This window comes from Aotus nancymaae, unplaced genomic scaffold (genome assembly GCF_030222135.1).
Source record: "Aotus nancymaae isolate 86718 unplaced genomic scaffold, 86718_ANA_hifiasm-v0.15.2.pri h1tg000006l, whole genome shotgun sequence".
Classification (NCBI taxonomy): Eukaryota; Metazoa; Chordata; class Mammalia; order Primates; family Aotidae; genus Aotus; species Aotus nancymaae.
Window position 1 is genome coordinate 652068 of NW_026988417.1, and position 12056 is coordinate 664123.

Genomic DNA, 12056 nt, shown 5'->3' on the forward strand with positions numbered 1-12056 from the left:
GAGGTGAGCAAAGGCTTTGAAATTCTCCTCCTCCTCAACGATGACTCGGACTTCCTTCTTCTTACAGACATTCGGGATGGGCGTGACCCGCCCCGCCAGCTGGGTGGCAGTTTCAGTTCTTCAGCAGAGCCGTCCTCCTTCCCGGGGCCTGAGGGCTTCCGGGGAAGAGGATGGGTTTGGAGTGGTCTCCCTCAGCCACTGCACGCTGGCCTGCAGGGACTCGGTGGACTTGTTCCGCCTCCTCGGATCCACAGAAAAGCCGATAGTCCCGCCACGCTCCCGTGAGAAGGTTCTCCTTCCACTCCGTAGTGCTGGCCACAGCCATGTTCACAAGAAGGCGTCCGGGACCACTGGCATTTCCATGATCCGCGTGTCAGCCTGAGGCCGCAGCCGGCACACACCTTCCTGTCCTGCTGAGAGAATATGTTGACTTCTCTTCCCAGGTCCGCAAGGGGCATGTTTCAAAGGCAACAACTTCACAGCGACGAGCCCGACCTGTTCTTTCACATCTCCAGCCAGGAGCTTAGCGGTCTTTGTCTAACTTAAGATTTTGCACTCGGGAAAGGTAGAGAGCCCAGGCGTGCTCTTCTGTTTAGAAAGCTCGAGAAAGGCTTTGAATGTGCGAAAGGCTTTGGAGGAGGGGCTTTTGATAGCGGGCATAGCAACCAATCCAGTATCGAACTCAGAAAATCGATCACTCCAGAGGAAGTTTGGAAAAACTCCTCTTACTGGACGACAACTTGAATGGGGCGGGAGTAAGTCCCAAATTAAAAGAACCCCTGCCCCTCACCTGTTGGGATTTTCTCTCTGGGGAGCCCTTCCCACAACCCCACAACAGTGTGGGAGCTGTCCTTCCTTCTCTGTGCGGACTCCGTCTCTGGATCCCCTCCCACAGCAGTGTGGGAGCTGTCCTTCCTGCTCTGTGCGGACTCCGTCTCTGGATCCCCTCCCACAGCAGTGTGGGAGCTGTCCTTCCTGCTCTGTGCGGACTCCGTCTCTGGATCCCCTCCCACAGCAGTGTGGGAGCTGTCCTTCCTTCTCTGTGCGGACTCCGTCTCTGGATCCCCTCCCACAGCAGTGTGGGAGCTGTCCTTCCTGCTCTGTGCGGACTCCGTCTCTGGATCCCCTCCCACAGCAGTGTGGGAGCTGTCCTTCCTGCTCTGTGCGGACTCCGTCTCTGGATCCCCTCCCACAGCAGTGTGGGAGCTGTCCTTCCTGCTCTGTGCGGACTCCGTCTCTGGATCCCCTCCCACAGCAGTGTGGGAGCTGTCCTTCCTGCTCTGTGCGGACTCCGTCTCTGGATCCCCTCCCACAGCAGTGTGGGAGCTGTCCTTCCTGCTCTGTGCGGACTCCGTCTCTGGATCCCCTCCCACAACAGTGTGGGAGCTGTCCTTCCTGCTCTGTGCGGACTCCGTCTCTGGATCCCCTCCCACAGCAGTGTGGGAGCTGTCCTTCCTTCTCTGTGCGGACTCCGTCTCTGGATCCCCTCCCACAGCAGTGTGGGAGCTGTCCTTCCTGCTCTGTGCGGACTCCGTCTCTGGATCCCCTCCCACAGCAGTGTGGGAGCTGTCCTTCCTGCTCTGTGCGGACTCCGTCTCTGGATCCCCTCCCACAGCAGTGTGGGAGCTGTCCTTCCTTCTCTGTGCGGACTCCATCTCTGGATCCCCTCCCACTGCAACGTTGTGGCTCAATCTCTCGATTTCTTTCTCTTTCTCTCTCTCTGCCTAAATAAATCATTTTCTGCAAAATTCTTTGGGTTAGATATTTACTTAACTGAGCTCACTATGCACCAGGATCCCCTCCCCATTCTTGGGTGAGTGAGAGATCAAGGGCCTGAAAACACCTGATCTGGGAGGGAGCAAAGCTGTCCTTCCTTCCCCCACGTTCCGCAACCGGGTCACAGTACCAAACCCTGGGGCAGTGCACAGTGGGCCGGACGGGCCTCCACGGGGACCCGGGGCGATTCAGGCACCCTGGCTCGCCAGGTCTTTCATCCGCAGATCTTCTGGGTGGCCGGTTGAACCACACAGCCACGTGTCTCTGCAGTGCCTGTGGAAGTGGGGCTCAAGACCCTGTTGCTCTGGCCCTGTGGCTCCTGCACAGGAAAACAGCCAAGTAGAAAAGTGACTTTTAAAACATACAGTTAACTTCCAAGAAAGGCTGAGGCCACGCAGCATCTCCAGGCTCTTCTGAGCAGGCCAGGGCTTCAGAGTTCATTCCCTGCTCACCACACTCATATGCTACTGTCTGGTGGCCATTGCTGAGTTTCAGTTTTGTGTTAAAACACACACACACTGGCCGGGCACAGTGGCTCATGCCTATAATCCCAGCACTTTGAGAGGCCGAGGCAGGTGTGGATCACCTGAGGTCAGCAGTTCAAGACCAGCCCGGCCAACATGGCAAAACACCAAGTCTATTAAAAATACAAAATTAGCCAGGGGTGGTGGCACACGCCTGTAATCCCAGCTACTTGGGAGGCTGAGGCAGGATAATCGCTTGAACCCAAGAGGCAAAGGTTGCAGTGAGCTGTGATCACACCACCGTACTCCAACCTGGGCAACAAGAGCCAGACTCTTGTCCGTCTCAACACAAACAAACAAACACCACACACGCCGCACACACAGATGAACAATTGGAGTTGTTTCTCAGTCAGCGGTTACATTGTACTTGGGTTCACCTGTCGGCAATGTGCTGGCCACTCAGGGTCTGATGCTTCCGCCCCTTCACGGGCACCTGCTTCCCCACATGCAGGGTCCTGCCAGGCGTCTGAGCATGGAGACCCAGGCATCTCAGATCAACTTCCCCTTTTCATTCCTAAGACTGTAAACTTCCCCTTTTCATTCCTAAGACTGTAAACCGAAACCTCTTTTATATGTAATTCCTGAGACTGTAAACCGCGAAGATTGCAAACCGAGACCCTTTTCATATGTTAAGTTATAAACCTAAGATTCTTCCACATGTAATATCTAAAGTATAAGCCTATATAAAGATGGAACCTCCCTTTGTTCGGGGAGCTTGGCTGTTAGGCAACTATGCCACCTTGCTCCCGGCCGAATAAACTCCTTCCTCCTGTATTCGGTGTCCGAGAGATCCATTTCCTGCGGCCGCTCCTGCTACAGCACGGTGTTTGCATCACCACTTGCGGAGTCTGGTTAGCCTCAAGTCTGAAGCTTCTTACTGGGGTCAAGATGGCCAGGGGCAGACCTATGTTGTTTCTCGTTAAATAATTACAAGCTTGCTTTGCTTATTGTACACTGACGTTTATACCCCAAACTAAGCTATGTCAAATCTTGGTGCAGTGAAACAAATCAAGGGGCAACAGGAGGCCTGAGGTGAAGACCTCGCCTGAGAGCGCTGTGAAACCGTGGAGCACTGCGGTGTGGGTGCAGAGCAGGAGACGCCGCTGTGGTCCCACGAATGCCTTCTCAACACGGAGGCTGCACGAGGGTCTCCTAAAGAGGACTTGTGCAAGATCTCTGAGAAGGAAGGCGACCTCTGCTCACAAGACCTGACCCTGCTGACAAGATCCAGGAAGATCTTTGCAGATGGGAGCTTGCAAGGAAGAAAAGCCTTGCAGGGCAGAGGTAACCTGAACAGCACAGGCTCTGCCTAGGTTCTCAGAATCTGGAGTGATTTTGATTGTCTGTGTATGAAATGCTGGGGAGATAAAAAAGCCCTTTGATGGATTGGGTGTGGTCAGACCTGGTGGTGCCTTATGGGCTATGCCTCTGATGCAAACGCACCTTGCTAGCAACCCGTGGTGGAATTCAGTGTTCTAGGTTTACATAAGAATCACGTCTGTTACTGAATAATGCAAACCACACCGCTCTCCATGGCTGTCTTGCCCACATTAGTCTCAAGGCTTCTCCCAATAGTCTCAAGGTGTCCCCTGATCACCTCCCCTGCTCCCCGACCCCTCAATTAACAAGTGTATGCACCTAATAAAGTCCCTAGGCTTGCTGGTCCCCGGACCCATGCTGTAAAATTCTATTCTTGTGTCTTTGTCTTTTTTTTTTCTCACTCCCTCGCCACCGCCAGGACTAAGGGCGCTCACAAACAGGGCTGCGGCTGGTTCCCAGCGCCTCACGACTCTCTCCTCCAGAGCTGCTCTTGTGGGACCATCACGGCTGTGAGCTCGGCCCTGCCCGCTCCTCCACCCCACCCCACCCCTCACCCTGGGAACTTCTGTCATTTCCTGGCTGCCCTATCTTCAGGACCGTCACTTACAGCCCCACCAAGCTCTTCAACTGCTTTGTGAATTATCTGGTCGATTGGTTTTTGTGTGTGTCCAGGACTATAAATTTTATTTCCAAGATTTCCACCTAGTCGATTGAAACAGGAATTCACTGATGTGTTCACTCAACAAACTCCCATGAGGCCTCCTCTGCAGGACACCTGCAGGGACTTCCCGCTCCCAGAGGGGCATGCTGGCATCTGGAGGGAGAAACCAAAAGAGACTGGCAATCTTTTTTTTTTTTTTTTTTAAGACAGAGTTTTGCTCTGTCGCCCAGGCTGGAGTGCAGTGGCGCAATCTCGGCTCACTGCAACCTCCGCCTCCTGGGTTCAAGCGATTCTCCTGCCTCAGCCTCCCGAGTAGCTGGGATTCCAGGTGCCCACCACCACACCCAGCTAATTTTTTTGTACATTTAGTACAGATGGGGTTTCACCATGTTGGCCAGGCTGGTCTCAAACTCCTGATCTCAGGTGATCTGCCCGCCTCAGCCTCCCAAAATGCTGGGCTTACAGGCGTGAGCCACCTTGCCCTGCAATCTTTATAGGTTCTATCATGGAAAACTTCAAGCAAAGACAAACGGAGACATAACTGTGTTATCAGTGTTAATGAACCCATCACCCAGCACTGGCCAGTCTTGTTTGGTCTAAATTCCTCGCCAGCCTCTTCCCACCCCGACTCCTCCAAATGGTTCTGAGGAAGCCTCAGCCACTACCTCGTTTCATGCATATATATGAGTGTCTGTCTCTAAAAGATAAGAACTCTTGAAGAAACACCACATCACCATCCTTTTACCTTAATAACAGGCTCTCATTGTCTTTCTTTCTTTTTTTTTTTTTTTTGAGATGGAGTTTCACTCTTGTCACCGAGGCTGGAGTGCAATGGTGTGCTCTCGGGTCACCACGACCTCCACCTCCCACGTTCAAGTGATTTTCCCGACTCAGCCTCCCAAGTAGCTGGGATTACAGGCCTGCATCACCACGCCTGGCTAATTTTGTATTTTTAGTAGAGACGGGGTTTCTCCATGTTGGCCAGGATGGTCTCGAACTCCCGACCTCAGGTGATCCACCCATCTCTGCCTCCCACAGTGTCAGGATCACAGGCGTGAGCCACCAGGCCCAGTCGATTTTCAGCATCTCAGGTATCTGGTCGGTGTCATCACCGAGACTGTTGGGTAATGTGCTTTGTTTAGTTTACCCTGTGCGTGACTCAGGATCCAAATAAGGCTGCTGGTCTACACTCCACGTCCGTTTGATTGTCGTTTCTCGTTTTGTATCTTCTTCAATCCCCTGCACGTTGGTCGTGGAAGAAACAGTTCCAGCCCTGAGAGTTTCTGCTTACATTCCGAGCTGTCTCCCGCCGGTCCCTGAATCCTGTAAATCAGTGTGAGACCCGGAGACCTAATGAGTGTCTTCAGGTCCCCAAGAAGCAGAGCCTGAGATTCGGGGCTTGGGTTGGGAGCTTTCCTCAGGCGACCACCTTAGGAAGCGAGCACGAGCACTGGGGACGATGGACTCACTCTGGCCCCATGCTGACTGAGGGACAGGTGGGGCCCTGCCTCCCACAGGCTGCCTGAAGGTGGGTGGGGCGGCCTGCGGGAGAGTGGGGCGGCCGTGGGCTCCCAGCCTGGCCCCTGGGAACCATGGGGGCACAGGGACAAGCACATGACTATGGAATGCAGGGTGACCCAAGGACAAGCGAGTTGCGGGATCTCTATTGTGACCATGCAGCATTGATCCCGGTCTGCCGCGCCACCGCCTCACGTTCCCAAGGGGATCAGCCGGGCTGGCGACCGGCATCCGGGCCGTAACTGCAAATCTGTGCTAGGCAGGGTCTCCCTTCTGTGTGTTCAAGTGTTCTCGACTTAGATTTTTAACTATTTTTTTAAAAAATGCACTGAGTTTGGGTTAAAAACCAACCACCAAAATGGATTTCAACACAGCTGTGAAGCCAAGCGCGTGCCCGGCTCTCCCAACACAGCGACCCCTGGAGGCCAGGTGCCCACAGGCCCGGGTCCCCCTCAGCACTCAACAGTGAGTTCATTTTTCTTTTTACAATAAAAAAAGCTGAGTAATGTCGCATAGGACTACCCAAAACTGCCTCACTGGAAACAAAAACTACTTACATTAAATAAAAGCCTGGCCGCAGGTTGCGTCTGCCACATTTACAGCACGGTGCGATGCACACGGTGACCAAACCACGGAGGCAGCTTCTGGCACTCACACCACGAGCCGCACGATTGCCACATAAGAGTAAAGCGGAGGGCGAGAGGAGAGGGAGGGGCGAGAGGGGTGAGGGGGAGGGGCGAGAGGGGTGAGGGGGAGGGGCGAGAGGGGTGAGGGGGAGGGGCGAGAGGGGTGAGAGGGAGGGGCTAGAGGGGTGAGAGGGAGGGGCTAGAGGGGTGAGAGGGAGGGGCGAGAGGGGTGAGGGGGAGGGGCGAGAGGGGTGAGGGGGAGGGGCGAGAGGGGTGAGGGGGAGGGGCGAGAGGGGTGAGGGGGAGGGGCGAGAGGGGTGAGGGGGAGGGGCTAGAGGAGTGAGAGGGAGGGGCGAGAGGAGTGAGAGGGAGGGGGTCGCGTTCACTTCTGGTTCCAGAGCTGATCGCCAGCCAGTCCAGTCCCTCATAGAGCCCGTCGCCAATGGTGGCCTGAATGTACCAGTTCCTGTGGCGTAGGGAGTGCAGCCCCAGCTTGTCTGTGGTCTCGGCCGCATTCATGGCGCCGGGGAAGTCCTGCTTGTTGGCGAACACCAGGAGGACAGCATCCCGGAGCTCATCCTCAGCCAGCATCCTCACGAGCTCCTCACAGGCCTGGTTGACGCGCTCTCTGTCGTTGCCGTCCGCCACGAAGATCAGGCCTTGCGTGTCCTGGAAGTAGTGGCGCCACAGAGGCCGGATGTGGTCCTGGCCACCCACGTCCCACGCAGTGAAGCCCATGTTCCGGTACTGCACGGTTTCCACATTGAAGCCTACGGTGGGAATGGTGGTCACGATGCCCCTAGCCTCAGCTTGCACAGGATCGTGGTCTTCCCCGCAGCATCCAGGCCCACCATGAGGATGTGCATTTCCTTTTTGCCAAAAAGGTCCTTGAAGAGGTTGGCGAAGATGTTCCCCATGCTTGTGGACAGGTGGCAGGACACTGGCCAGGGACACCTCAGCGGCTGCTGCTCCGAGACAGGCGTCGGTTTCGTTCCCCCAAGACGGCGGCTCTCCTCGCAGCATCTTTTTAAGCGGCATATGCATTTGTGGTATAAGCATCCTTGGTGTGCTTTAACCAGTGGCTTCAATTGTGGCCTGTGGGGGTCTCTTTGGGTGGGCCTCAGGCCCTGTGGTCTTCACAGCTTCGGTTTCCTCGTCCATCTCCTGATCCATATCCAGGCACGTTCGGCCTCTGGCTCCTGGAGCCTCTGAAACAGTGCAGCTGCTTCTACGCACAGATGTCATTCTACAGCAGCGTGGTTTCCAGGTCTGCCTCCACTGATGGATTTTCTTCCTCGTCGTGGGTCATATTTTCCTTCTTTGCATGTCTGGTAACTTTTGATTAGATGCAGACATTGTTAACTTTCCAAGCTGAGTTCTGAGTATATTTGTACTCCCATTAAATATCCCTGCGCCCATCCTCTCCAGCCTTCTGAGTTTTGTGAGTGTGGACCAGCTCAGCCTTCAGTCCTGTCCCACAGCCGACCACCCTGCCTGCTGCCCCTGGGCCACAAGGACATCCTGGGGCCAGGAGGAGTGTAAAGACTCCAAGCCATGTTCCACCAGCTTCCTTCCAGAGTCCTTCCCAGGTCTGGGCGCTCCTGCCTGCCCCATCCTGGAGCTCTGGCTGTGGGCAGCCCCTCCTCTCTGCCCCTGCCCTGTGGACTCCGGTGTGTGGGCCGCCCTGGCTGCCAGCTTTGTCTCCTCCACCCAGCTCCTTTCCCTGAGTGGCAGCCAGGAGGCTTCCTTTAGGTCTCACCCCATGCGCTCCTCTCTCAGGGATCATGGCCCATGGTCCCTGATGCCCAGTGTCTGGGAATCCTCGGATGTATTTTCAGCTGCTTCAGGGAAGAGGGGAAACTCGGGCCCTGCACACACATGCTGATGGTGAAGAGTGAGGCTCGGAGCTTTGCCTCCACCCGGCGTGAAAATACGGCATCTTCTGGCTTTGCAGTCCGTGCTGCCCATCTGAATTTTGATCTGCTTTGCAGTTCGACGTGTTTCACGAGGAAATTCAGGGAGATACAAAATTCTTGCTGCTGCCACCATCTTCCCATAATCCACAAGGATTTATTTAGGTATTTATTTTATTTTGAGACAGGGTCTTCTTTTGTCATCCGGGCTGAGACTGCAGACATGAGCTGCACTGGCCTCCAAAAGCATATTGAGCGCAGGAAAATGGGAAGAAGGTTCAATGTAAATGGGAAGAAGGTTCAAGGTAAATGGGAAGAAGGTTCAACGTAAATGGGAAGAAGGTTCAAGGTAAACGGGAAGAAGGTGCAACGCCCCCACCCTTGGGCCTTGGCCGAGTGGGTCCCTGGAGGGTGTGGGTGGGATATGCAATGGCTGCCGATGGGCCACGGATGGCTGGCGTGGGCATGAGAGGAAGAGGGTGCAGAGGACTCTGGGCTCTTGCCTCAGGACTGGTGGTGGGGGTCGGGTGCTGGAGTGCACAACAGACTCAGGAAGGCCTGGGGAAGCCATCCTGCCATGTCGCGTTTGAGCTTCCTAATGACATTCAGCAGAAACAGGGTTGAACACAGAGCACAGGGCTCAGGGTGGAGGCCAGGCACGGCTGACAGCCAGCAGGAGAGAAAGGGCAGCCCAGAGGAAGGGTTTGCACCTCCCTGAGGAGGGGCCTGGGGCTGGGAGCTGGAGTAAGTTCTAAACTGCAGCTTACTGCTCTGTCTCTTCCTGGGGCCACCGCCCTCAGCCCAGGACTGCTTCTGGCCCTTCAAGCCACCCGCCTTGCACTCCGTGCGCCAACATTCCTTCAGGGATGACCCAGCCCTCCCCTCCATATCTGAGGCCTGCCTTCCCCAGCTGAAAACTGCAGTCAGGGCTCTTGAGGCGGGCCAGCTGCTCCAGCACCCCAATCCAGGCAGCCCTCCCCAGTGGGCACCTCCCCCTGCCCTGGGCCACCCCACGGCTCCGGGGAGCCCGCCCTACCTCCCCTCCCATGGCCGCCGCAGTGCGCCTGGGAATGCTGTATACGTTCACATCTCCGCTCTGTGCCCTCCTCCCACCCCCATAACGCGGCCACCCAGTGCTGGAGGTCTCTGGAGGGCCCCAGCTCTTCTCATCTCCTCTCAGCAGCGGACCCAAGCCGTGGCTGGTGGCTGCTCCCCGAGGTCCGACTCCTGACTTCTCCACGGGGTGTGCCACGGCTGGTGGAGGCTCCCCGGGGTCCGACTCTTGACTTCTCCACGTGGCCGGCTGCGGGGCCACTCCCTGGGCCACCCCCTCTCCAGATGAGACAAATTAACGGCTCCCCACTTCTGCTCTACGCCGGCATCCCACAGCTCCAGCGCCCCAGCTAGCGATAGTCTAGGACTCGGAGGGTCCCGCAGCGCAGGGCGGCCCCGTCGGTCTCCTGACCACGCCCCCAGTGGCCCCGCCCCTGCCCCGCCCCTGGCCCTCGCGCCCCGCCCCTGGCCCTCGCGCCCCGCCCCTGACCCTCGCGCCCCGCGGGTCCCTCAGCCGAGTCCTGCCCCGACGCGCCTGCGCCCTCTGACCACGCCCATCCCCGCCCCTTACCTCCCGGCCCCGCCCCCGCCCCGGCCGCGGGGTGGGAGCCGAGCCGCACACCGCGCATGCTCTGAGCGCGGCGCCCCCGACGCGGCGCTCGGCTCAGCTCGGGCATTTCCGCCTCTTTGTTTTAAACTCCGGACGGGCTTTTTTCTCCTCCTCTTGGGGGGGGACCCAGAGGGAGCGGCGCCCCCTCCCCGCTCCGGCGAGGACCCCGCGTGCGCCCCGCTCGCCCGCAGCCCGGAGACCGCAGGTCAGTCAGTCCGCCCCGCCTGGCCTGGGCCTGTGGCGCCCGCTCCTCAGTCTGCGGCCTCGGCCCGTGTCCGGCCCGGAAGGCTCAGAACCCCGGGCCCGCTCTCCGGCGTCCCCGACGGCCTGGCCGGGGAAGCCCTTGGCAGGCCCCGGAGAGGGCTGGAGCCCGGGAGGGCCGAGACCCCAGCCCGGGCGGGACCCCGGGAGGGCCGAGACTTCAACCCGGGCAGGACCCCGGGAGGTCGAAGACCCCAGCCTGGGCAGGACCCAGATCCCAGCCCGGGCACGACGCCGGGAGGGCCGAGACCCCAGCCCAGGCGGGACCCCTGGAGGGCCGAGACCTCAGCCCAGGCAGGACCCCGGGAGGGCCGAGACCTCAGCCCAGGCAAGACCCCGGGAGGGCCAAGACCCCAGCCCAGGCAGGACCCCGGGAGGGGCAGGACCCCGGAAGGGCCAAGACCCCAGCCCAGGCAGGACCCCGGAAGGGTGGGAAACCCAGTCCAGGCAGGGAACACAGGGAGGGTAAGACCCTAGCCAAGGCAGGACCCCAGGAGGGCTGGTCTGAGAACCAGCCAGCACCTGAAGAGAGTTGGGCCCTGGGACTGCACGGGACCCCCAGCGTGCCAGGACAGGTCATCCAGGAGGGTCTGACTCTGGGACAGGCCACCAAAAAGAGCTGGGACCCCAAGATGGGTCACCAAGGAGAGTCGGACCTGGCCACCTGGCAGGGACCAGGGAGGGCTAGGACCCTGGGAAAAATCATGGAGGAGGATCAGACCTAGGGACCAGGCAGAACCCAAAGAATGCCAGAACCCCAGAATAGGTACCCAAGGAAGGTCCCACCTTAAAGTGGGCCACGGATGAGGGCCAGGGACCCACGACCGTCACTCCAGAGGACCTGACCCTGAAGCAGTCCTGTGAGCACTGCTCGGACCCTGAGACCACCCCGTCTCCCCTGGAGGCTCGGACCCTGAGACCACCCTGTCTCCCCTGGAGGCTCGGACCCTGAGACCACTCCGTCTCCCCAAGGGGTGGGCTCGGACCCTGAGAGACAGCCCCATCTCCCCCATCTGCTGGGACCCTGAGACCACCCCATCTCCCCTGGGGGGGCTGGGAGCCTGAGACAGCCCTGTCTCCCCTGGAGGCTGGGACTCTGAGAGAACCCCGTCTCCCCCAGGGGGGCTGGGACCCTGAGACGGCCCCATCTCCCCTGGGGGGGTGCTGGGACCCAGCGACAACCTCATCTCCCCTGGGGGGGCGCTGGGACCCTGAGACAGCCCCGTCTCCCCCCTGGAGTCTGGGACCCTGAGACAGCCCCATCTCCCCCCTGGAGTCTGGGACCCTGAGACTGGACGGTGAGAGGGACTTGTGACATGGACAGGGTCCTAGATGACCAGGGCCTCAAATGGGGTCACTTAGGGTTGGGACACTGGGTATGGATGAGGGGAGGGGAGAAGGCTAGGCTTTCAAGGAGAACCTGATGAGAGCTAGAACTTCCAGACATGTCCTCAGAGGAGCTGGGACTCCTGAACAAGTCACTGAAGAGCATGTAGACTCCAAGACTAGATTGTAAGAAGTACTGGGACCCTGGGGTGGGATCCAGAGGTGTCCTGAATCTGCCTAGCCCGCTCAGCTGGACACACCTGCTGTGAAGGCCCAGGCATCTGGCATCCTGGTACCTGAGGCCCTTTCCATGAGACCCTGGCCCAGCCCTGCAGCCCCTGCACACAAGCTCCCTAGGCTGGGACCTGGGGCAGGTATGAGGCAGGGGACTCAGGGTTCCAGGAGCTCCCAGCCCACAGGCTCCATGCCTCAGGCTGGCACTGTGCCCTCCCCTCCTCTCAGCCCCTC

General features: G+C 58.4%; 1 pseudogene; it reads right to left on the minus strand.

Annotated features, from left to right (window-relative positions):
* Nucleotides 1–6797: 6797 nt before the first annotated feature.
* On the minus strand, nt 6798–9214 carry LOC105731855 (ADP-ribosylation factor 1-like; annotated as a pseudogene).
* Nucleotides 9215–12056: the final 2842 nt, after the last annotated feature.